Below are 27,034 nucleotides of genomic sequence, written 5' to 3' on the forward strand. Positions count from 1 at the left end.
GAAGTCTTTCTTGTTTCAGTATCCTCCAGGACACCTGGCAGAGTATGTGGTTACAGAATGTGAGAATGAATGAATGAATGAATGAACGAATGAATTGGCCAATGGTCCCTTATTAAACCATTTATCCAATGCAAGCAAGAGACCGGGAAAAACAAGCATGGGACCATTTACTGGAACCCAGAGAAGCTTCCAGTTTCATTCCAGGCAAAGGTTTGAATCTTTTCTGGCAGGTGGCTTTTAAAAATATCATTGCTCAGAACATTCGTCTTTTCTCTCTCAGCCCCAGGGGAGATGTGAGAGTAACACCCAAGTCGTGTCTAGAGGAAGCACATCTTTTGAGCTACACTGTTCTTCCGGAGCTTCCCGGTAGCTCACTGAGCGAGGGGACCTTTTGGAGATAACAATTTCAGGCCATATTGATTTTAGTAACACCTGCTGGACGCGTGTCTCTTGGACGATTAGTGGTATCCTGCTTAAATCTCACAGTTTACCCAGGACTCTAAGAAACACCATATTCCAAGCAGGTCCCTGGGTGGCACAAATGGTTTGTGCTCATCTGGGAACCAAAAGGTTGGCGGTTCAAACCCACCCAGTGGCACGGCAGAAGAAAAGGCAGGGCAACCTGCTTCTGTAAAGATCACAGCCAAGAAAACCCTACGGAGCAGTACTAATCAGTAACACACGAGGTTGCCATGAGTTGGAATCAGCTCACTCTGTGGCACACAACAAATACTGAAGCACAGCAGGCTACAGTGGCTTTAAGTGACAGCACTCGGGACCAACCAGAGGTCCCTGGGGAAAGTAATTTCTGGAGTAGAACTTGGATCCCAAAGGACCAATAAATAGGACAACATGAAGATCAAATAATCGTCCTTGTCAGATGTCAAGGGGAACAGAAAATCCACAGGATCAGTAGAAACGAAGAAGGCAGACACACAAAGTAGAAATGACTGGCGAGCACGGTACCCACCATTTCTGTTTTCATCAACTAGATCAGATCATGGCATGCCCCTGCTTAACCCACTAAAGGCTCCTTACTTGAACTGAGACTAACACCATGCCCACATGCCCTGGCGGGTGAGGTCCACATGGCCTGGCCCTCCGCTTCCCCTCTGATCTCATCTCTCATTCCTTCCCTGCATCGCCTGCTCCAGCCTCCCTGGCCTCCATCTAGGTCCCTGGAGGGGCGGAGTGCTGTCGCCCTCTGGGGCCTTCCGCCAGCTGCCTCCCAGAGATGAGAACCCCTCGCCCCAACCCCTTCCCCGTGGCTGGTCCTTCTGGTCGCCCTTCATCGATTTCACTCATGTCACCCTATTCAATTTGCCCTGTATTATCTTAATCACAAGCTTAAGTTTTTTGTATTTATTTACTTCCTCACAATGAGGAAGGTAATAGCTCTCCTCTCCCCATGGGAAATGCAAGAGAGAAAAGGAAAAGATGAGCCAACTTAAAGAGGGCTTGCAGCACACCCGAGGAGAGAGGGGGCCAGCATGGGGGCGCTCCCAGGAAGTCCAACCTTCAATGCCTTCAGTCCCGACCCTTTCTTGGCCATGAAGACCACAGATGGGAAAACTAAAGGCCAAGAGAAACTGAGGTGATGTCAGTTGTGACACGATGAACCAGCTTTAGTCATGAGGTCTACACAGGACTGCTCCCCGCCCATCCGGCCAGATCCTGCTGGCTGGGGGTCTTCAGGCAGCTGCAGAGCCCGCGGGGGTCAGGGTGAGGGGAGCTGTGCAGTCCCGGGAGTAAAATGCTAACCCCACCTCTCACCTGCAGATACGGCATCTCTTTCTCCTTTCAAATAAACTGTGTGGTGGTCGGACTCCGGTGGAAGAAATCTTGGTGCCCAACAGAAACTGACCACAGCAAGAAAGCAACGTTGGAGATGGCAAACCAAGGGGTTCAGATTTAGATCTGTAGAGAAAGGGAAGTCGGCGGAGGCAGAACAAGGTGAGCAAGGTAATGACAGCCTTAGAGCATGCTCTAGAAAGATTAACCAGGCATCCAGCAAGGGACGGTGGAAAGGCTGAGAATGAGGCAGGGAGACCATTTAGGACATTCTACCAAGAGAGAGAGAGACAGAGACAGAGAGAGACAGAGGGTGGGAGAGAGGGGGAGAGAGAGGGGATGAGCGTCTGACGAGGGTTTGGTGGAGGAGGGGGGACAGAGGTCAGAGATTTAGATGGCAGGCTCAGTAGGAACTAGTGTCTCCTTAACCAAGGAAGTCATTGCTGAGGGCAAAGCCCAGATGCCCAAAAAGGAGCCACCATCCATTGGCTCAAAACACTCTTACCTTTTACCTAGCTAATGTTTACCTATTCAGGTGAGGCTAGATCAGGAAGTTTCCCCTGATTATACCCCAGCTGGGTTAGGGACCACTCCCATGTGCTCCCATAATGCCTTTTAGGAACAATAACCCCTAGCACATTCTGCAGTTCTCATATTTTACCATCTGTCTTTTCAACCAAACCGTGAGCTCCTGGTGGGCAGGGTGCCATCTTAGTCACCATGGAACACACAGTTCCAGGATATAGAAAGCTTTTGTTGTTGTTGGTCACCGTCAAGTGGATTCCGACTCATGGTGACCCCATGTGTGCAGGGTAGAACTGTGCTCGATAGGGTTTTCAAGGCTGTGAGCTTTTGATAGCAGGTCACCAGGCCTGTCTTCTGAGGTGCCTCTGGGTGGGGTCAAACCTCCAACCTTTCGGTTGGTGGTCAAAGCGTGTAACTGTTTGCACCACCAGGGATTCCCCAGAAAGCTTCTAGCGCGTGCCAATTCTCTCACCACAATTTTCCTACATGGTTCTTCCCTTCAGGAAAAAGTAAACTAATACCTTAGAAAAAAATTTAATATTAAAAAAATAATAACCACCAGGGGGAGATTGCCCATGGGCTGAAGTTGCATGATACGTGCATGGAGGTTTCTATAAATCGTCTCTACTTTCAGCATATGTTTAAAATGATCCATAATAAGAAGTTGAAAATAAAAGTAAAATGAAATTGCCAAGGGAAGAATCAAAGATCTGGGATTCAGGCTTCCTTGCCCCCATGGAATGTCTCAATCAGGAAAAAGAAAACTCAGCCTTTAGTTACAACAATCATCCTGAAAAAACAACACAAACAGCTTCATCAACCCAGGAACAGAGAGAAGGGTGTTTGTGAAACGTAATTGCCATTTTAATGCATTTTAATTGCATGGAAATGCTATTTAATGTAGTGTTTCGGTTTCCATTTGCCATTTTGGGAAATCACAACGCTCAAAAAGAGGAGGCCAGGTCGTAGTTAGAGGAATTGTGGCTCATTTGACAACGTGAAATATTTCCCTTGACGGCCGACCTGGGCCTCGGGCCTGTTTCTCCAGTCTCTCCCCACCTCCCACCTGCCCCTCAGCCCCCACAACACACACCCAGGGAGCCAAGTTGGTACCTGGTTCTCAGAATGGAGAGAGATGAAGCCCAGGGTGCTACGGGGCGTGGTTCACCACGAGAATAAATGGGGCACAGCCAGTGTGGCCATGTCCCAGGTGGCGGAACTGAGGGCTTTCAAGACCTGCCCCAACCTCAGGAGTTACTGTCGAGAGGACGCGAAGCTTCTGTCCATGGTGGTGGAATAAGTCAGAGAGGGATACGAGAATGGCTGTACACTGTGAAGACTGTAATCAGTGTTGCTGAATTATACATGTGAAAACGACTGAACTGGCAAATGTTTTGTTATGTATACTTCTACTACAATTAAAAAAAAGATAGCACCCCCAACCTCAAAAGTCTCCTACACCAGTCTCAAAGGGGTGCTGGAAGCAGAGCTGCCTCCTCACTGTCCACCAGCGACCAAGCCGATATTTCCTCACACGGCACCTCCCTGGAAGGCTGGTGGGGAGCCTGCAGCTCTTTCTGAGGCCCAGGCAATGAGGCTCACCAGAGGCGCCAGACGTCAGGGTCTGTCCACACAGGAGGACTGGAAGGGAGCCGGGGACAAAGCACCCCCCTAAGCTACTGCCCAAAGTCACATCTCAACACGGCCAGGCAAGGAAGGGTGACCTCAATGACACACAGGAGGATGGGTCCCAAGCTGGCTAGGCATGGCAGCGGCCCACTCACGAAGGCACCTTTCACCGATCTGCTCCTCTCTCCTGCCTCCTTAAGCACAAACGGTTAAGCGCTCAACCATCAGCCAAAACGTCAGCGGTTAGAATTCACCCAGAGGCGCCTGGGAAGACAGTCCTGGTGATCTGCTTCTGAAAAACCGCAAGAAGCAGCTCTACTCTGTGGACACAGGGTTGCCGTGAGTTGGAATCAACTTGACAGCAACTAACAACAACATCAACAACCTGCCTCCTTCCCCTACTCACTCAGCATTTTCTGGGATCATCTCCCCAACAAACTGCTCGCCCCCAAATCCCAGCACCATGCTCCTTGCGGGCATTCCAAACCAAGACACACAGGCTTGGGTTTGAAATTTATCAGCTATGTGACTCTGGGTGAGTTTAAGGCTCAGAGAAGCCAAGTGTCTCCTCAGCTACCAAATGGAGATAATTAACACTCTTGGGTGAATTAAATAAGATAGCAAATATAAACCCCAGAGCAGTGCTTAGCACATGTATTAACAGAGAGAGGGAGCTAGCTAAATGGACAGGCAAGTGGCTGAGAATTAAAGCAGCTGAACACATACGTACACACATACACACATGCACACACGCACAAACACACACATGATACACACATTAACATGTGTATGGTCTTCTCCCGGGAGCTTCTGAAGCTGCAGACCCAGACAAGAGACTATAAGCAGAGACCTTTAAAGTTAGTGACCATATCACAAGGTAGCTTCCGGGTGTGAGTGATGTAACCGGGAGGGAAGATGGTCCTCTGGATGGACGTAAGGGTGGGAGATTGTAATACCTCCCACAGATTCTTAACCTACAAAACAGGGCAGGCAGCCGACCAGGACAGCCCTGAAGACAGGGGGCCACTAGGACCCACAGCTCATCAAGTCCAGTGCAGGCAGGGACCAGGAATAATCACCTAAACCAACAATGACAGCATCTCTCATAAAACAGCCCCTGGCTCAGTTGACCAGCCATAAAGGGCTGCTTGTGTTCCATCTCTGGGTTTTAATGACTGCTCTAGTCACGAAGGCCCCCGGAAAGCAGGGCAAATGTTATCGCTGACGAGGTGATGGCGGCAGAGTTTCTGTCTTAAAAAGCCAATTGGAAATTACACAGTGTCACCGATAAAATATGGGACCAGCAAGGCTGGCATGACAGAATCCTAGTGCTGAATTGCTCTAATATTTCTAAGTTGCCAAAGCCGAGACTCAGGATAAGCTGGCTTAACATAATTGCAAAAGGGACCAAAAACGCCTTTTTTTTTTTTTTTTTAAATACTCTGATGAATGTCACACCCCTACGGGTCTTCATTTAGGTTTCATTTCTTTCTTTCCTTGCCTGGAAACCAGGTTCTGGCTCTAAAAATCACCCCAGGGGAAGGTGTGAAGCCAGGGAAGGTGCCGCCTGCACACCTTGAGGCGCTGCAGCCCCTCAAAACCCCACAGCTCGGCCCTGAGAAGCTCAGCTTCCACCTCATTAGAACAAGGGAGGGCGGCAAAATTAGAAGGCGGTGGCTTCATTTCTTTGGGGTGGACTAGTACAGCTTAAAAGAGTTAATATTTTGTTTTATCTTCATTGACTTGTCTAATAATGCAGAAAATATCCTCCTCGGGCTTTCAACAAAGGGGATTATCCTGTCACACGGGCTTAACAAAGTCTGTGCGCTGAACGCTGATGCAAGATGTATGCAGCTTGCAAAGCCCCGGCTGAAAACAATTAGGCTCCTTCCCCAAGGAGAAGCTTCCCCGTGGTCCCTCATCCCTCGTTCAAACCCTTCCTGCCATACGCACCTGCAACGCGGCTCCTTCCTTCCCATGGGTGAGTATGCAACGTTCTAGAACATTATTTTACCTGGAAGGCTGTTGTAGTTAGTTGCCATCGAGTCCCCTCCGACTCCTGGTGATCTTATGCGTCACTGCACAGAACGTTGCCCGGTCCTGCACCATCTTCACGATCATGGTATGTTTGAGCCCATAGTCAGGCTACTGTGTCAGTTTGCCTCATGGAGCGTTTCCCTCATGTCGCTGACCCTCTACTTTATCAAGCATGATGTCTTTCTCTAGCGATTGGTCTTTCCTGATGCGTTCAAATTGTGGTGTTGGTCAAGAATATCGAATATACCGTGGACTGTCGGAAGAATGAACAAATCAGTCTTAGAAGAAATACAACAAGAATGCTCCTTAGAAGCAAGGATTGGTGAGTTTGGCTGGCTTACTTTGGACATGTCATCAGGAAAGACCAAGCTGGCAGGTCATAAACGGGTAATTGTTGTTGCTGGGTGCCATCGAGTTGATTCCGACTCACAGCAGCCCCATGGGACAGAGTAGGACAGCCCCGTAGGGTTTTCTTGGTTGTCATCTTCATGGGAGCAGATTGCCAGGTCTTTCTCCCATGGAGCCACTGAGTGAGTTTGAACCACTGACCTTACGTTTAGCAGCCGAGTGCTTAACCACTGTGCCATAAAAACCCATTGCCATCGAGTCAATTCCAACTCATAGTGACCCTATAAAACATAGTAGACCTGCCCCATAGGGTTTCCCACGCTGCAATCTTTACGAAAGCAGACTGCCGCGTCTTTCTCCCCCAGAGTGGCTGCTGGATTTGAACTGCCAACCTTTTGATTAGCAGCTGTATGCTAAACCACTACTGAATCAGGGCTCTGTTGTGCCACCAAATCAAAACCAAACCCGTTGCTGTCGAGTCTATTTCAACTCATAGCGACCCTAAAGGACAGAATAGAACTGCCCCATAGGGTTTTCAACGAGCCACCAGTGGATTCTAACCTCCAACCTTTTGGTTAGCAGCCAATCTCTTAATCCCTGGGCCACCAGGGCTCTGTTGTGCCACCAGGGCTCCTTAAATAGGTAATTAAAAACCAAAAAACCAAACCCGTTGCCATCAAGTCGATTCCAACTCATTAGGGGATGCAAATTACTGCTTCATTAAAGAGACAATGCTCAAACCAAAGATTCGGCAACACATTGGCTCAGGCCCAGCTGCATCGACAGGCACAAGCCAGCTGAATTGTCTTGGTATGCGGAGCCCGGCCCATAAAAAATTCAGACTTGGAGGGTGAAAATGGACCTTGAATGAGTGTCCCCTTCGGGAAGACAGTTCCAGCAGAACCATCCCAGAGGTTATCCGGACTCACGACAAAGTTCTCTCCAGAAATCACCCAGGTGGTATTCATAAACACCAAGTGTTTTCATCATTTTGGCTCAATTTAATTCTCTCTTTTTTTTTTTTTTATCATGCTTTAAGTGAAAGTTTACAGCTCAAGTTAGTTTCTCATACAAAAATTTATACACACATTGTTATGAGACCCTAGTTGCTCTCCCTATAATGTGACAGCACACTCCTCCTTTCCACCCCAGATTTCCCACATCTATTCAACCAGCTCCTGTCCCTTTCTGCCTTCTCATCTTGCCTCCAGACAGGAGCTGCCCATTGAGTCTCATGTATCTACTTGAGCTAAGACGCACTCTCTTCATGAGCACCATTTAATGTCTTATAGTCCAGTCTAATCATTGTATAAACAAAAAAATTTGGTATTAAAACTCTATATATATCAAGGTGGGGGGTACACAAGGAAAGAGGAAGGGTGGAGACCTAACTTTAGACCCTCTGGTACATTCAACTTGCCTGTTAAAGCCTTCTTTCTACTGCTCTTCTGTCCAGGAATCCCTGGGAGGTACAAACAGTTAATGCACTCGGCTACTAATCGAAAGGTTGGCAGTTCAAGTCGGAGAGGCACTGTGGGAGGAAGACCTAGAGATCTACTTCTGAAAAATCAGCCACTGAAAACCCTGTGGAGCACAGTTCTACTCTGACCCACGTGGGGTTGCCATGAGTCACGAGTTGACTAGATGACAACTGGTTGGCTCTACTGCCCAAGATGGAGTCCTCCTGTTTGGTTCTGATTCTTAGTTTCACTCGAGCCAAGAGGCATAGAGAGAGCGTAAAGGGAGCGACGAAGCCTGTGGCTTCCACATTTTTGGTGTATATAATGGGTATTGAGGAGCTAAGCGAAATGTTGGGTTGGGCTGGATGATCCCAGATATGATGCTCAATGCCAGAGAGGCTTAATTCATTACTTCTTTCTCTCTCTGTCCTTGGTTCTTTGACTAAGTCCTCTGAAGGCAGGCACCCTGAAGAGCCTTCAAGGGGCTTGTATTCAGTGGGAAGCCTAATCAAATCAGCACACAACTACCTGCAGAATCACTGGGATCGGACACTCTGACGGAGACATGCACGGGGCTCTAGTCAGTTGCTCTTGAGTCAATTCCAACTACGGTGACCCTGCACGTGTCAGAATAAAATTGTGCTCCACAATATTTTCAACGGCTGAGTTTTCAGAAGTAGACTGCCAGCCCTTTCTTCCAAGGTGCCTCTGGGTGGACTTGAACCGCCAACCTTTTGATTAGCAGCTGAGTGTGTTAACTTCGGGACTCCATATGGAGCTGTATGAGCACATAATGGAGGAATCTGACCTCTTGGCAATGCCCTAGAGGTTCTCTAGAAGCGCTGCCTCCTGAATGATGAGAAGGAATTAACTGGGGAAAGAAGGAAGAGATGTCCCAGGTAAAGGGACTAGCGTGTGCGAAGGCCCTTGGCAGGAGGAGGTGGGCTTGTGGGGTGAGAGCAAACACAGTGATGGGTGGCCCTGTTCAAGCTGGACTGGAGAGGTAGATAAGACTAGGGCATGCAGGACTTTGTGGGCCAAGTAAAGGATTAGACTCCTAATCCTAAAAGCCAAGGGAAGCCACCACGTTATTTAGTGTGAGAATGTTTAAGTATGCTAGTGTAGAGTGTGATCCAATGTGCACTTTGACAAAAAGTCCAGGGATTGCAGTTTGGGATTGACTGAGAGAATGTCAGGAGAGGATGGACGTACAGCAGTCGGAAGGGTTACAGCAGAGGCCAAGTGGGCAGTGACAACAGTCGGGAATAGTTTGCCTGCAGCAGAATGACAGGGAAGTGGAGAGATTTGAGAGAGATTCGGGACACAGAGCACCTACAGTTGACAGGACAGAGGGTGAGGCGGGGAGGTGTCAAGGGTGCATTCTACCTGTGTAACTGGATTGAAGTGTGTTCCCCAGAAGATGTTAGGTCCTCAACCCTGATGCCTGTGGACATGCCCTTGTTTGCAAATGGGGTCTTTGAAGATGCTGCCAGTTAAAATGTGGCCATGCTGGAGTTGGGTAGGCCCAACCTGAGTGGTGTCCTTAAAAAAGAGGAGAGATGCAGAGAGGAAGGACAACCACGTGAAGGTGAACAAGCCAAGGACCAGCTGGGGCTACCAGAAGCTCAGAGAGACAAGAAAGGATCTGCCCCAGAGATGCGGCGGGGAGCACAGCTGGGCTGATGCATTGACTGGACATCTAAGTCCGGAACTGTGCGACAATGAATGTCTGTTGTTTAAAGCCAACCCCTTTGTGGGACTTTGCTAGGGCAGCCCCAGGTCAAAAGACACTGGATAGGTGGTAGAGCCACTCAGTTCCCCTTTTTGGCTGAGGGTACATCTCACTCTCCTGGGCTTCCTCCTCCCTCGCGGCTGTTCCTTTTCAGTCTTCGTTGCTGGCACCTTCTCCTCAACATGTCAGCATTTCCCAGGGCTCTGTGTGGCGTCTCCTTTTCTCCCTGTATGCCGTTGTTGTCCTTAATTGCCACTGAGGTGGCCCCAACTCAAGGTGACTCCATGCAGAACAAAATAAAACACTGCCTGGTCCTGCACCCTCCCCACGATTAGTTGTGGTCTGGACTGTTGTGATCTATAGGGTTTTCCCTGGCTGATTTCCTAAAGTAGTTCACCAGGTTTTTCTTTCCTAGTCCATCTTTTTTTTTTTTTTTAGTCCATCTTAGTCGGGAAGCTCCGCTAAAGTCTGTTCAGCATCCCAGCCACACAGTGACAGATAGGTGGTGGCTGAACATGAAGCATTTTGGCAGGAACTGAACCTGGGTCCCCTACACAGAAGACGAGAACTCTACCACTGAATCACCATTGCCCCTTCTCAGTATAAGTACATATTTTTCCTAAGTGATTCAATGCCATTGATTCAAATAACACTACTTGCCCAAATCTCCACCTTCAGCCCTGATTTCTCCTGACTCATATATCCGAATGACTACTCAGCTTTTCCACGTGAATATCCAATAGATACCTCAGACTTCACATAGTCAAAATAGAACTCCTAATTCGGCCCACCCCTACTGACATCCCCCCACGTCTTCGCCACCTCAGTAAATGACAGCCCTCCCCTCTATCCTGCTGCTCATGTCAGGGGTCTAGGGATCACCTTCAACCCTCTTCCTCACCCCTCACATTTAATGCATCCATACAGTTAACGACCATTCTGTTAACTGCAGCTCCAAACCACATCCCAGATGTACCCAGTTCTCGTCATTTCTACCAGGACCACACTAGTCAGACCATCGTCTTCTGCGTGGCCTCCAGCAGCAGCCTCTGTCCCAGGCTCCTTGCCTCCACTCGGGCCCCCTTCAATCCATTCTCCACACAAGAGCCAGAGGGATCTTTTTAAACCAGATTGTGTCATGTTCCTGCTTAGAACCCACCGGTCTCCCAGCCCACTTAGGACACAAATCCAGTCCCAGTCTCTGGCTTTCCTCCATGGTGGGGTCCTGCCCACCTCTTCACCTCCATCCCACACCATCACTCCAGAGCACACAACAGACCTCAGTAAGCTTCCTGGAAACTCCAAAATTTTCCTCCCACCTCAAGGTCTTTTCGTTGTTCTCTCTGCCATGAATGCTTTTGCCTCCAATCTCAACATGGTGGTCCTTCTTTCTTAATAACAGCTTTTTTGAGATATAATTCACATACTATATAATTCACCTATTTAAAGTACAAAATTCGATGGTTTTTAGTATATTCTTAGATTAATGCAACCATACCACAATTGATTTTGGAATACTTTTATCCCCTGTAACAAAAAAAATCACCATCCGTTGATCAGTCTGTTGTACTGTGGTTGCTTTGTGTTGCTATGATGCTGGAAGCTATGTCACTGGTATTTCAAATACCAGCAGGGTTACCAACCCAGGTTTCAGCGGAGCTTCCAGGCCAAGACAGACTGGGAAGAAAGGCCTGGTGATCAGCTTCTGAAAATTAGCCAATGAAAACCCTATGTATCACAATAAATTTCCAAAACAGTGTTGGAAGATGAGCCCCCTAGACTGAAAGGCACTCAAAATACACAGTGGCCACAACAAGGACTTGAGCACACCAGTGATCATGAAGATGGTACAGGAGCAGGTAACATTTTGTTCTTTTGGATACGGGGTCACCATGAACTGAAGCAGACTTGATGGCAACTGTCTTAGGCTGGGTTCTCTAGAGAAGCAAAACCAGGAAATTGTATAAATATATATCAAAGATATGGCTCAATTCGATTGTAGAGGCTGAAACGTTCCAAGTCCATGGATCAGGACAGAGGCTTCTCCTGATTCACAAAGCTGCATCGGCTGGCAAACCCAAGATCGGCAGGTCTGAGAGCAGAGCTCTGTTTACAGGCTGTGAAGATCTATGAATCCCAGTATCGGCAGATAAGGTGATAGCTCAAGTCCCAAGAACCGGAGTCAGGTGAACAGGAGGCAGCCACAGATCCAGGGCGAGCAAATAGCCAAAACATCTGTCTGCTTACTTTTGGATGCAGGCTACACCCCCAAGGAAACTCCCTTTCAACTGGCTGGCTACTCACAGCAGATCCCATCATGGGAGCCATCACATATAAACACTGAGAATCATGGCCCAGCCAAGGTGACACATAATCTTAATCATCACACCTATTAACAACAACAACATACCCATTAGCAGTCACTTCCCATTTCCCTTAACCCCCAGCCCGAGGCCCCCACCAATCTACCTTTTGTCTCTATAGATTTGCCAATTCTGGACTTTCATATAAACAGAATCACGCAATGTGTGGTCTTTCACTGAGCGTAATGTCTTCTGGCTCAACTATCTTGTAGGAGGTATCAGGACTTCACTCCTTTTCCGGGCACGGTGGTTCTTTCTGTCCTTCACACCTCAGCTTTCATGTCCCCTCCTCACGATCACCCAGATCCTCTCTATCACATCACCTTTCTGAAAACCACTGCCCAGTATTTGTCACCATCTTATGGCTTCTTGCTTGCTTATCTCCATACTTACATATTTGTTTGGCTGTCTGCTCCCTCCCACTATCTAAAATAAAAGCTACAAGGAGGGAGAACTTCATCTATTTAAAATAAGGACGGTCACTGACTTGTTGGGTTGTTAACTAATGTCATAGAACAATGTGTGTACTAACTGTTCAATGTGAAAATAGTTTGTTCTGTAAACCTTTATCTAAAGTTCAATTAAAAAAAAAAGTCAGGAATAGGACAAGAAAACAGAAAGCATGGATAACTGCCTCCACGAACAACTGCCTCCTTTGCCATGAGACCAGAAGAAGTAGATGGTGCCCGGCTACCATTACTAAACATCTTGATCAGAGATTCTGTAGAAGAATCCTGGTTCAAAGGAAGAAAATGCCAACGGAATTTCAAATTTTCATGGAATCCAGACTTTCTGGAACCATGGAGGCTGGGTGAACCCCTGAAACTATTTCCCTGAGATAATCTTCAAATCTTAAACCAAAAATATCCCCTGAATTCTTCTTTAAACCAAACAATAGTTTAGCTTAGTAAAGAATGTCTGCCTTGAGCATTGTTCTCTTTTAAAGAATTTGCTATATGGGATCAAAGTGACAACAGCAACTCAAAAGGTTAGATAGGAAGTTTAAGGGACAATGAGTTTATGTTAATGGGGGAGGAATGGCTCGGAAAACGAGGGTGGGAGTGGCTGCACGACCTGAAGAATGTCACCAGTGTCCCTGAATTGTACATGTAGAAACTGCTGAACTGATACATGTTCTGCTGTGTATATTTTCAACAATGACCACAAAAATAAAATTCATTTTTTAAAAAAAAGGAATACTAGCTGGTACAATGCCTGAGTAATGACGGGCTACCAGGAACCCCAAAGGCAGAGCAGGTGGGTAAAAGAGCAGATTCCACATATAATTTTGAAACCTTGGCCATGTTGACCAGAGGGACTGCCTGATAGGTACCTGGACATGTGGGTCAGGAGCTCAGAAAAGGGATACGAAGTTGTAACACATTTGCACAGAGGTGGTAACTGAAATGTGAACCTGGAGGGAGCTGCCTAGGCAAAAAATATAGAGAAAAGAAGAAAATCTTGAAGAATTTCAACATTTAATAGTTAGGAGCCACTATCCGTCTGTCAGTTTGTCATACTGTGGTAGCTGCCATGTTTCTGGATGCTATGTCACTGGAATTTCAAATACCAGCACGGTCACACAGGGTGTACAGGCTTCAGCAGAGCTTCCAGCCTAAGACTAGGAAGAATGGCCTGGTAATCTACTTCTAAAAATTAGCCAATGAAAACCCTGTGGATCACACTTCCCGATTTGCTTGCTTTGGATATGCCAACAGGAGGAATCAACCACTGGAGAAGGACACCATGTTTGGTGAAGTAGAGGGTGTGGGTGATCCTTGGTGAGATGGACCGGCACAGTAGCAACTGTGAGGATGACACAGAACCGGGCAACATTCTGTTCTGCTATGAAAAGGCTGTCATGAGTTGGAGTTAACCAAACAGCAGCTAATCACAACAACAGTTAGGAGACAATGATGGAGGAAAACTGGACAGGAGCAGCCCAAGAGGTAGGATGAAAGCTGAAGGAGCACAGGTGAGGTTACACAGTGGTTGCCAATGGAAATGAGCATTTCGCGGTAGAGTGGCCAACAGCGTAAGGCCAGTGGCCAAGAAAGAGGAGATCTAAAGTATATCTGTTAGATTTACCCACACGGGGAGCCTAGCAACACTGTCTCAAGCATGTGATAGAGCAAAAGGCCCGTATTCAGAGCAGTTTTCTAAACACTGTGAGGAGACATTAATACACTGAGCTGCTAACTGAAAGGTTGGAGGTTCAAGTCCACCTAGAGGTGACTCTGAAGAAAGGCCTGGAGATCTACTTCTGAAAAATCAACCACTGAAAACCCTATCGAGCGCAGTTTTACTCTGGCACACACGGGGTTATCAGGAGTTGCATTCACCTTGACAGCGACTGGTTTTTTCCGATGAGACATAAACACGTAAACATATTTTACCAGACATTAAGACTGTAACAGGAGAGAGTGCAATGAATTGCCAATAATTGCTCTAGGAAATTTAGAGGAGAAAGCAATCAATTGGTTTGTTGTTGATTTTGTCTTTGGTTTGTGACTTTGCAGAGACCCCATCTGTTACAGAGTAAAACTGCTCCGTAAGGTTTTCTTGGCTGTAACCCTCACGGAAGCGGATCGTCAGGTCTGTTTCTTTCAAGGAGCCCCTGGGTCGGTTCTAACGGCCAGCCTTTGGTTACCAGCCGAGTGCAGGCTGTTTGTGCCACCCAGGGACCTTAGAAAGCAATCAGTTGGGATGGATCAGTCAGGGTTGGACCTAGAGAGGAAATGTTTGGATTTGAGATGGTTCCAAAAGAGCAGGTAACATCTGGACAGGTGAAGAGAACTTAGGAGCACATTTCAGGTGGACAGAGGCCAGAGCATCGGTCATGGTTCACTGTCTGAGCTTAAGGATGCTTTTCCTTAGAATCTCTTTTTGCTGAGTATGACGAGTCAACTTTTGACTCCTAGCAACCCAATGTGACAGAGTAGAACTGCCCCATAGTGTTTCCTAGGCCGTCATCTTTACAGGAGCAGCTCGCCAGGTCTTTCTCCCACGGAGCCGTTGGGTGGGTTCAAACTGGTAACCTTTTGGTGAGTAGCTGGGCTCTTAACTACTGAGCCACCAGGGCTCCTTTGGAATCTCTAACCCATTGCCGTTGAGTCCATTACGATTCATAGCAACCACATAGGACAAAGCAGAACTGCTACATTGGATTTCCAAGGCTGGAATCTCTACGGAAGCAGACTGTCACATCTTTCTCCCACGGAGCTGCTGGTGGGTTCAAATGCCGACCTTTCAGTTGGTAGCCGAGCTCTTAACTACTGCGCCACTAGGGCTCCTTGGGAATCTCTAGAGCCCCCCAAATATGACATCAAGACCTCAATATGAAATGACTGTCGTTAATGAAAATGCTGCGGTAGGCAGAATCTTCTCACTGAGCAGAGCCCGCTCACCTGCACCGGTTTGTTTCCCTGAGTCCCTCCCACTTGCAATGATGCCTATGAGTCAACATTATCTGAGACTGGAAACGTTGTTGGTACGTGCAAATACCAGTAACTGGTGACCCCAGCCCCGAGCCCTGCCATAACGGGGGTACCATTCCAGGTCATAGTATGAAGATACAGGAAAAGGCAAGATCCGAGACAGAAATGCCATGTCATTAAATGGTAGTTAACTTGGACTTGAGGTTTGGAGATGAAAAAAATCACACTACACTGTCTTTCTGCTTTCAGGTTCTCCTAAGAATACACTTCTGCCGCAAGAGTTGCTATGGAGATTTCCAAAGTCTTCCCACGTCCTGCGGGTCACCCTTACAGGTGGAGTTGGCTCAGTGCAGATTTCAAAGAAAATATCAACAGATGCTCTTAGCATCAAAAGTCACCGTGTCCTCAAAGGTGGCTTAACACAGGGGTTTTGCATTTTGTCAGAACCACAGACTCTCAGGGTTAGAAGGGACCTTAAATGTCATCTCTTTCAACCCTATTTATCTCTTGACACAGTTATCGGGCTCCCGCATCCATCTCCAGGGTTTGCTGAGGCAGCCCCATAGTTCACACCATGTGGTTCTCGCCTGTCCCTAAAGGGGTCTCCACTCCCCCAGCCCATCAGCCAGTTCAGATCCTCAGCTTCAAGGCATCTAGACTCCGGGCAAATCCCCTCCTCATACCCCCGGTTTGTAACCTCAAAACCCACACCCCTGACATTTTAAGCGCGGCTTCAGAAATCCAGATTCCATTCACTGACTCCAACTCAGATGCCAAACATTCACCTCCTCTATGTTTTTATTTGTTAAATAGTCGTTTCTGTCCTTTATATTATAACCAAAAACCTACTGCTGTTGAGTAGATCCCGACTCATGGTGATCCCACATGTGACAGAGTAGAACTGCTCCATAGGATTTTCTTGGCTATGATCCTTACCAAAATAGATTGCCAGGCCTTTCTTTCACAGTGCCACTGGGTGGGTTCAAACTACCAACCTTTAGGTGAACATTTTTGTCTTATTCACCTAGTGCTGCTGTAACAGAAATACCACAAGCGGATGCCTTTAACAAAGAGAAATTTAATTTCTCACAGTCTAGTAGGCTACAAGTCCAAATTCAGGGCATCAGCTCCAGTGGAAGGCTTTCTCTCTCTGTTGGCTCTGGAGGAAGGTCCTTCTCCTCAGTCTTTCACTGGACTAGAAGCTTCTCTGCACAGGAACCCCGGGTCCAAAGGATGTGCTCTGTTCCTGGTGTTGCTTTCTTGGTGGTATGAGGTCCCCACTCTCTGCTTGCTTCCCTTTCCCTTTATCTCTTGCAGGAGAAAAGGTGGTGCAGGCCATACCCCAGGGAAACTGCCTTTACATTGGATCAGGGATGTGACCTTAGTAAGGGTGTTATAAACCCATCCTAATCCTCTTTAACATAAAACTACAATCACAAAAATGGAGGGCAACCACAGAATACTGGGACTCATGGCCTAACCGGGCTGACATGTATTTTGGGGGACACAATTCAACCCATGACAATAGTCAAGAGCAAACCTTTCATGCCACCCAGGGACCTGTTTATGAAGTAATATGAATTCATTGTAGAAAATTTAGTAAGTACAGATAAAAAAATTAAAAATGGACTCACCCATATTCCTATCTGTTATGGATGGGGCTGTGTTCCCCCATAATTTGTATTAGAATCCTAACCCCTGTTCCTGATCCTGTCTGGGAGGATTTCCTTTGTTATGTTAATGAGCCCACATCTGTATAGGGTGCGTCCTAAGCCAATTGCTGCTGAGTTATAATGAGCGACACGGTCATAGAAGCAAGCAAGCAAGCACAAGTGGGGGATGGTAGATACCACGGGAAGATCACCAAAGAACCGAGAAACGCCGGGGCTACAGAAGCTGAAAGAGACAAGAATCTTCCCCCAGAGCTGACAGAGAGAGAAAGCCTTCTCCTAGAGCCAGTGATCTGAATTCAGACTTCTAGCTTCTTGAACTGTGAGAAAATACATTTCTCTTCTTTAAAGTTACCCGGTTGTGATATTTCTGTTACTGCAGCCCCGGGTAACTGTCTTAGGCTGGGTTCCTGTGTTCTCTAGAGAAGCAAAATCAGTGAAGCACATATATACATATATATATATACACACACACACACACACACACACGCATGCATACACATACATACACACTTCACTGGTTTATACATATATGTGTGTATACATACACACCAGCATATATATGTTTATATATAGAAAGCAAGACAGACAAAGATTTATTTCAAGGAAATGGTTCAAGCAGTTATAGAGGCCGGCAAGTCCTAAGTCTGTGGGTCAGGTGTCAGGCTGGAGGCTTCTCCTGACTCACATAGCTGCACGGGCTGATGAACCCAAGATTGGCAGGTAAGACAACAGGCTGCTGGCTCAGGATCCAAGAACCGGAGGTCAGATGATGATGAGCCAGACACAGGACCCAGAGCAAGCAAAAGCCAGCAAGCTTTGCCAGAATGCCCATGTATATTGGATGGAGGCCACACCCCCTGAGGAAACTCCCCTTAAACTGACTGGCTGATCACATCAGATCACATCATGGAGCTGACTGCATTATATCACAAAACAGAGGATAACTACATCATTACATAACTGCCAAGCCACTGAGAATCATGGCGCAGCCAAGTCGACACACAACCTTAACCATCACAGTAACTAAGATACCACCCTCAGGGATAACCTTCTTGTGGTGTCTCAGGCCTGATTCCACGCGTGCACATACATTCTTTTAAGACAGGACCATACTGTACTTTCTGGTTTGTGAATGACCTTTTGCACTGAATAATCATATACTGTTGATGTGCTTCGTTTCCCCCAGGCCTAGCATCAGTGCAAAGAACACCTGTGCTCCTGGAACTCCCCTTAGTACTAGCACCCCTGGAGGATGCTCCTACCACCTTGGCTCTCAGAACGGCAGCCGGAGGGCACAGGGGCAGATGACTCGCTCACCTTGGCAGGCTCCATGCGCCATTTTGAACATATGTTCCAGGGAAACGGCACACCTCCCAGTGGGCCACAGTGGACACACATGTGGTGAAGGAGGGTCAGTTCCTTGCAGATACAAACATCACACAATATTACCTCTCCAATCTCCACTCCCAGTTAGACTATTAAAAAAACAGCTGCTGTCAAGTTGATTCTGACTCATGGCGACCCCATGCATATTAGCGTAGAACTGTACTCTGCAAGGTTTTCAGTGGCTGACTTTTCAGAAGTAGACAGCCAGGCCTTTCTTCCAAGGTCCCTCTGGGTGGATTTGAACTGCCAACCTTTCGGTTACTAGCCAAGCATTTAACCGTTTGCATCACCCATGGACACCAGTTAGACTATATGGATCCAAATTTCTCTCCTGGGATAAGTTTCCTAATTTTAGGTCATTTTTAATTATTGAAACTGAGGCCGGTCCAGGAGAACTCCGATGTCACTGGGACTCAGTGCTCTCGCCCTTACCTAGTATAGTGAGAGGGGCCTGGACCGGAGACAGGCATCGTCTGACTCTGAAATATCTCCTCCTCAGTCCCCATCATGGCCTCAATCCTCTCTCCTCTGGGTCTGGGGCTTCATGGCCAAAAGGTAATATGGGGGTGGGGTGTAGAGGGAGCCAGAGGCTGTCTTATGTCACAGGATGATGTGAGGGGTCCTAGCCCTCGTTTTGGCTCCAGTGTGGTGAAGCCAAGCCTGTTATGTGCCGTGTGGTTTTCCTGGGGAGACGTTCTCTTCTAATACTAAGGTAAAGTCTCTGGTGGTATGCTCGACTGCCATCCTAAGGGTTGGTGTTTCAAACCACCAAGCAGTAATGTGGGGAAAAAGGCCCGGCGATCTGTTTCCATTTAGATTATAGCCAAGAAAACCCTATGGAGCAGCTCCACTCTATAACACATGGGGTTGCCATTGGCTACTAATAACAGCAAGAGCAATGCTAAGGGCCCCCAGAGAGACAGCCCTCTTCCATGTGCCAGGGGAACTGAGATGGGGCTTCCACTCTTCATTGCTTCCCAGGCACACCCCATGGTCTCGTCACTCCTGGTGGCACTTGTGGGTCAGCGGGCTTCCCCTTTTTGTCAGACCAAGAGCAGGCACCCCCGGAGCACTCCCCGCCCCGCGCTGCAGCCCCCTATACACTTGGGGAGAGGACAGGAATGTGATCACAACACACAGAAGAGGCGTTAGTGTTATTTCCAATTCAAGCTGAGAAACCACTGGCCTCCACATTGACCAACATGTGTCCTCCACTTACTGGGGCTGTGCCGAGATACAGGGTTGGCACACCCTTCCAGGCCTGGTCAGGAATGCAGTGGTTAGGGACCAGGGTTCTTGGGGTCAGACCCTGGCCTTGCACTCAAATCCACTCTGCCACTTGTTAGCTCTGTAACCTTGGGCAAGCTACCTGACCTCTCTGTGCCTCCCCTGCAAAGTAAAGATGATAATAGTAATAATAATAATATTACTGGCTTATTGGAGTAATGACGAGTCGATAATCCGTGGAATGGTAGAGTAGACAGCCAGCAAAAGCCAGGGAAGCCCTCAATGGGACGGATTGACACAACAGCCCCAACAGCGAGCTCAAACACACCAATGATCATGAAGATCGTTGTGGTTTTCAAACTGTGGTCCCCCGACCAGCGGAATCAGGGACTTGATGAAATGCAAATTCTGGTGCCTACCCTGGACCTACTGAATAAGAATCTCTGGGCATGGAGCCAGAAATCTGTGATTTAACCTGCCCTCTGGTGACTCCAGGGCCTGCTCAAGTTTGAGGACAGGTTGGTCCAGGCGGGCTTCTGATTGCATCAAGATGGGGCTGGGTGTGCTGCAAAGACCCTTGAACAGAGCTGACCCACTGGGCTGCACACAGAGTGCTGCCTCTTCTTACGGGCACAGACAGTGGGCTAATTTACCGGAGTGCACAGCTGCCTTAAATCTTCTGGGGAACAAGGCAGGGGACAAACACAAATAATGGTGCGTGCTTGGCTGCCATGATGCACATCACTACAAATCATAAGCTGTAAAAAGCCACTGGTAGAGCCAAGTGGTCTTAGCAGCTCCTTCCATTCTCTGCCTGCCTAGGAAAAGTCAAAGGCTATCCATACTCATCCCCCCGGCCCCACTACTCAGTATTACCATGAAGACCTAGGGGGAGGAGTCTGAGACCAGATGGCACCAGAAGGTCACAATTCTGAAGAGACTGGCTTCCTCTTGCCCACAAAACACCAGCACAGTATGGCCTCACCTGATGCCAGAGCTTTCCACCTGCCTGTCTGTCCACCGCATGTACTACGAATACTTCAGGTGCGTGTGCCATCATTCCAGATGCAGTAGAGGCCGGGCCCAATTCCCAGCCAACACACCTCACGCACAGCCAACACACGTCTGTCAGTGGAGGCCTGCATGTTGCTATGATCCCGAGCAGGTTTCAGCAGAGTTTTCAGACTAAGACAGACTAGGAAGAAAGGCCTGGTGACCTACTTCCAAATATCAGCCAAGGAAAACCCTATGGAGGTGTCTTAGTCATCTAGTGCTGCTCTAACAGAAATACCACAAGTGGATGGCTTTAACAAAGAGAAATTTATTCTCTCACAGTCTAGGAGGCTACAAGTCCAAATTCAGGACATCAGCTCCAGGGGAAGGCTTCCTCTTCTCTGTCAGCTCTGGGGGAAGGTCCTTGTCATCAATCTTCCCCAGCCAGGGAGCTTCTCAGCACAGGGACCCCCGGTCCAAAGGAGGCACTCTGCTCTCAGTGCTTCTTTCTTGGTGGTATGTGCTGTGAGAAGCAATGGGCTTTAGTCCACATTGAAAGGTCTCGACAGCCTGGAAAATAACCATTTATCACTACAAATGGAGTCGAGACCAGGGAAAAAATATATTAAACGTACCTTAAGTCCACTGGATCTACTGAATATTGCTAGCTGGGAGCTTAATTTGTCCTAGCCGTGATCATGAGGCTGGCTCAAGAATGGTCAAGATTTTGTTCTGTTACACATAAGGTCGCCATGAGTCGGAGCTGACTCGATGGCAACTAACAACATAAAATCTAGGGAAGAAATAGAAAACGGCGTAAATCAGTGAAACGCCATTTTGCTCCGACCAGGAAAAGACAACCATGAGATTACAAATCCCTTCAGAGAAGGGACAATGCTCACTGTATCTGATTACACAGCCTGTACGATTTCTGGGGGACAGAGCAAGTACCCATGCAGCCCTCTCGGTCCCGAGAGCAGATTACATTAAGTGAACACATGGGGAGGCCAAGGGCACTGTAAGAACAGTAAATGGCAACCCCAAAAACCACGTCTTAGCTCCAGATGGAAATGCTGGCCACATCCGTCCCCTGTTCCCAACTGTAGAGCAGGAAGGTGTTTGCTGGGTGTAAAATTAAAAGAGACCTAGGGCATGTTGTCCAGGACTACCTCCACTAAGCTGTGAGAGGGGCCGGGTGAGGGAGCCAGGCTGTGTCTCAGTGAAGACGCCACATGGGAAACAAGCATCTTCTATAAGGAACATCTTAAAGCCTGAGCCAGGTAAGCCATCAGAAGCCAGGACTGTCACATCTATGGCCAGATTGAGAGCAGAGGCCAAGGCAGATCTAAGATTAGGGCACTAGAGGAACAAGAAACCTGAAGCAGGATACTCAGTGTATCAGTCAGGGTTCCATCAGAGAAGGAGAACCACTAGGAGATGGACGTGTATCTAGATCCATTACCCACCTGTCAGTTTGTCTACTGTGGTGGCTTGTGTGTTGCTGTGATGCTGGAAGCTATGCCACTGGTATTCCCAATACCAGCAGGGTCACCCACGATGGACAGATTTCAGCAGAACTTCCAGAATAAGAGAGACTAGGAAGAAAAGGCTTGGAGATCTACTTCTAAAAATTAACCAGTGAAAACCCTATGGATCACAACAGAAGACTGTCCAATATGGTGCTGGAATACGAGCCCGCTAGGTTAGAAGACACTCAAAATACACAACGGCCACAACAACGGACTCAAGCATACTGAAGACGGTGAAGATGGAGCAGGACTGCACAACGTCTCATTCTGTTGTACATGGGGTTGCCATGATTTGGAGTTGACTGAATGGAAAATAAAAGTAACAACAGAGAGATATAGATACAGACAGACAGACAGACAGATGGCTTGTTGCAGGGATCTGACCTTATGCAATTGCAGGAGCTGGGTAGGCAGTCTCTAGAAGATTACTGTCTCCATGTCCGATGCTGGAGCTTGAAGTCCCACAGGGCAGACAGTTGGGAGGAGAAGGTGATGGATATAAAGTGGGGGAGCAAGAACAAAATGGAACCCACAAACATGAGCCAGAGCCCTGCAGGACAAATGAAACCTGTGTAAGTTCCTATTGCCTCTGACCTCGGTGGTATGTGTGTCCTGCAGAAGCCAAGGCCCTTGGCCATGGAACTGAATACATACTCCAGGCCGAAGAGTCAGAGAAGCTAAAGAGGCTCCAGGGCAAGGTGGACAGTTGCAGGCCTGGCCAATCAGGGGGGCCAACAGAGAAGGAACAAGGGGTGTGAGCTACCCAACGGCTGTTGCCTCACTTCCACCCTCCACATCTCCCACAGGAATCTCCTGGTGGCCCACCCTGCCCGGAAACACACCAGGACGGGAATTCTGGGAAGTGTAGCTCAACCTCGCCAAGCTGACACATTGCCGAGCCGCCACCTCCAGCTTCCACCTAAACTGAACTTGCTGGAGGACCCACCGGGTATGTTTTCGTAAGGGAGCCAAGCTACCTGCTCAGAAAGTGCACTAGGCCAGTACAAGGCCAGGAGCACTGGACTCCAAGCCAAGAGGTGACTGCAAGCCAGGATGGGGCCTGTTTCCCTGATTATCTTCACAGGCAGGCACACAGCCTCCCTCACTCTTGAGCTCTGTGCTGACGGACGCAGTGAAAGGGCCCATTCAGGAAACTCTTGACCAAGTACTGAAAGCACAGGCCTTAGCAGGCTGGCAACGGCCACTTCTGCAATGATGAGAGGCAAATCCTTGACATCAGTGGCTTCACTGGTGGGCAACATGTGTCACCAAAGTGCCTACGGTGAACGTGGAGCCCTGTGTCTGCCGCAGGCAGCGGGCTGCCCACTGCTGTGGGTATCGGCAGCACCGGGGACATCACACGGGAGCAGAAGGGGAAAACAGAGGCTTCATGTTGGTAGCCAAGAGGACTGACTGCAGAGGTCCTGCCCAGGAGAGCCACTGCCTGGACTGTTGAAGTCCTCTTGGTTCCCAAGAGCCATGGATGTTACTGTTGTTATGGAACATACCCTAACCATCCGTCCAACTGGCATGGCCTTAGAAACCAGGAGGAAAAGTTGTCAACTGACTGAAGTAACAAACTCATTGCTGTCAAGTCAATTCCAACTCATGACGACCCCATGTGTTTCAGAGTAGAACTGTGATCCACAGGGTTTTTGGGCTGTAATCTTTACGGAAGCAGGTTGCCAGGCCTTTCTTCTGCAGCACCACTGGGTGGATTTGAACCACCAACCTTTAGGTCAGTAGCCAAGCACAAATCGAAAGAAGTATACCAAATGGCAAAAACATCTTCTCAGAGGAGAGGCCTGCTTGGTTGAGGAGTAGCTGACTTCAGAGGTTGAGAAAAAGCCTTTGAAATTACTCCAGAGGAGAAAAGAACACAGCTTCATGGGGGTCAGGGAAGAAGAAGCAAAGCCTCTCTGCAAAAGTAACTCTGGTGTACTGTTTACATTTGAACACCTTCTTGAAAAATGGCTGGAGTAGCCCCAAAGTGGGTTCTGTCGCCTGAGAGTATCAGAGGAACGCTTCACTCAGACGCAGGTGCCATTAGCAGCTCTTCAGGTCCCAGCCCGTTCAAACAAGATTTAGTTATTCATTTGCACATGAGCTTGATGGCATCCCTGGAGACAAAATCTTGGATTTTACAATCTGTGGATATTTCTGCAGAGGCTTAAATATCTATTTGTCAAAGAATGACTTCTAGGAAGAGAGAAAAGTCATCCTCGATGCCTGAACTAAAGCCTTTTTCTCACTGATCAAGTCAGGAGAAAAGCTCTGTGCTTTTTAATGTCGAATCGGCTCCAACTCCTGGTGACCTTGTGTGTAACAATGAAACACTGCCTGGTCCTGCGCCATCTTCATGATCGTTGGTATGTCTGAGCCCATTGCTTGGCTATCGTGTCAATCCATCTCATTGAGGGTTTCCCTTGCCCTTGCTGACCCTCTACTTTAACAAACATAAGGTCCGTTTCTATAGATGGGTCTTTCCTGATGACATGTCCAAAGTCAGCAAGCCAAAGTCTCACCATCCTCGCTTCTGCGGAACATTCTGGTTGTATTTCTTCTAAGACTCATTTGTTTGTTCTTTTGGCAGTTCTTGGTATATTTAGTTTTCTTCACCAACACCACACAAAATCAAATGACATACTGCATTGGGAAAATCTGCTGCAAAAGACCTCTTTAAAGTTTTACAAAGCAAAGATGTCACTTTGATGACTAAGGTGTGCCTGACCTAAGCCATGGTCTTTTCAATTGCCTCACATGCATGCGAAAGCTGGACAATGAAAAAAGGAAGACAGAAGAACTGTGCCGTTTACCGCTCACAAATTCTCTTGTCTGAAGCAATGAACTGTCTGAGTGTCATTTGAAGCCATGGTGAAGTGTAATCAAGGAAGGCATCCCTGCCTGCCATGGCTCCTCTCTGCGGTATCTTCTAAGACAGAGCCTACCTGAAGGCACATGGGAGAACCACGTAATGAAACTGGGTAGAAAAACATTAATTTTGTTTTATATTTAAAACATGTTTTTGGAACTCATGTAGAAAACTGAGTCAATCATACATATGGTCATCAAGAGCTATGCCAGGCCACTGATGTTGAACTCAACTGTAAGAGACAACTTCTGATCTATAGAAAAAAAAAAATTGCCATTGAGTCAATTCTGACTCACAGAATCCTACAGGACGGAGTGGAACTGCCCCATAGAGTTTCCTTATGTAATCTTTATGGAAGCAGACTGCCAAGTCTTTCTCCCACAGAGTTGCTGGTGGGTTTGAACCGCCAACCTTTGGGTTAGCATGTGTTAACGCCAAGCGCTTAACCATTGCGCTACCAGGGCTCCTATAAGTAGTGTATTACCCAGCAATTCCACTCCTAGGTTTATACTCAGAAGACTTGAAAGCAGGAACACAAACAGATACTTGTACACCAATGTTCACTGCTGCACTGTTTAGATAGCCAAAAGGTAGAAACAACCCAAGGGTCCCTGAGCAGATGAATGGATAAACCAACTTTGTGTGTTCGTATGAATAGCATTCAGCCATAACAAGAAATCTGACACACGTACAACATGGATAAGCCTTAAAAACATTATGTAAAGTGAGATAAATCAGATACAAAAGACCAGTATTATGCAAACCCACTTACATGACATACCTAAAATAGTCAAATACACAGAGAACAAAGTTTACTGCTGGTTACTAGGGGTGAGTGGGAGGGGGGAAGAGGAAACTATTGCTTAAGGGGCACTGAGTTTCTGTTCAGGGTAATGAGAAAACTTGGAAATAAATAGCGATGATGGCCGCACAATACAGTGGACATAACTGTCATTGAATTGAACACGGAAAAATGGTTGAAACGGCAAATGTTTTGTTATATATGTATGTGTATATATATATTTCACTATGGTAGATAGACGATTGATAGCTAGCTAGATAGCTAGCTAGCTAGATAGATAGATAGATTAGATAGAGAGAGAGAGAGAGAGAGAGATTGGCCCTAACCCAGCTGTCCCTTCACTGATGCTAGGGACAAGATGCCACCAATAGGATCAGTACCACATTTGGCTTTAAAAGCTCAACATTTCTCCTCCACTGTCACCAGGATAGATTTCACAAGATACCCCCTCTTCTTCCATCACTCTCTTTCCAATTAAAGGCTCCCTGCAGGTGAGTCTGACTGGAGAAGCCTGGCTCACACTTCTGGGCCCTAGCTGCAAGGGAGGCGGGAAACCAAGCTTCCACTTCTGCCTTAGAAAGGCAGGACTCACAGGGTGGAAAACATAAGAAGGGTGGTCTCAAAGATGGTAGACAGTCATTAAGCAGGATAAATGTTCCCACATCCAGTGTGTCCTTACTTTTTTCTCCCAGGAGCCATGGTGGTACAAATGGCTAAGCATTCAGCTGCTAAGTGAAAGGCTGGCTGTTTGAACCCACCCAGCAGCAACATGGGAGAAAGACCTGACAATCTGCTTCTGTAAAGATTATAGACAAGAAAACTCTATTGGAAGTTCTGCTCTGTCACGTGGGGTTGTTATCCATTCAGTGGCACCCACCACCATCACCACCATCCTGAGCCCAAGCTTCACTACTCTAAGATTACCAAAACCAGCTGCCATTGAGTCGACTCAGACTCATGGTGAACCCATGCGTGTCACAGGAGAATTGTGCCCCAAAGAGTTTCCAGTGGTTGATTTTTCAGAAACAGATCACCAAGGCTTTCTTCTAGGCACCTCTGGATGGACTTGAACTTCCAGCTTTCCATTAAGCATCTGAATACATTAACTGTTTGTACCGCCCTGGGACTCTATGGTTAGAAGAGGCAAAAACATAAGCTATGGATTTATTTAAGACTCCAGCTTCCAGAATATTTACTGGAGTTAGAATAATACCAGCCCTAAATCCTACA

General features: G+C 47.5%; 1 protein-coding gene across 3 annotated transcripts in view; it reads right to left on the minus strand.

The window, feature by feature from the left end:
- GALNT17 (polypeptide N-acetylgalactosaminyltransferase 17) overlaps positions 1 to 27,034 on the minus strand; it is a 542,269-nt gene that overhangs the window by 162,193 nt on the left and 353,042 nt on the right. The window contains exon 1 of one of the 3 annotated variants that reach the window (XM_049904712.1): positions 22,515 to 24,756. The exons of 1 other annotated variant lie outside the window; for it this stretch is intronic. The gene's annotated coding sequence lies outside the window, so the exon portion shown is untranslated. Of the gene's footprint in view, positions 1 to 5,959; positions 6,923 to 22,514; positions 24,757 to 27,034 lie in introns of those variants that run through there. One more of the 3 variants, XM_049904711.1, reaches the window with a different exon arrangement.

This window comes from Elephas maximus, chromosome 12 (genome assembly GCF_024166365.1).
Source record: "Elephas maximus indicus isolate mEleMax1 chromosome 12, mEleMax1 primary haplotype, whole genome shotgun sequence".
NCBI lineage: Eukaryota > Metazoa > Chordata > Mammalia > Proboscidea > Elephantidae > Elephas > Elephas maximus.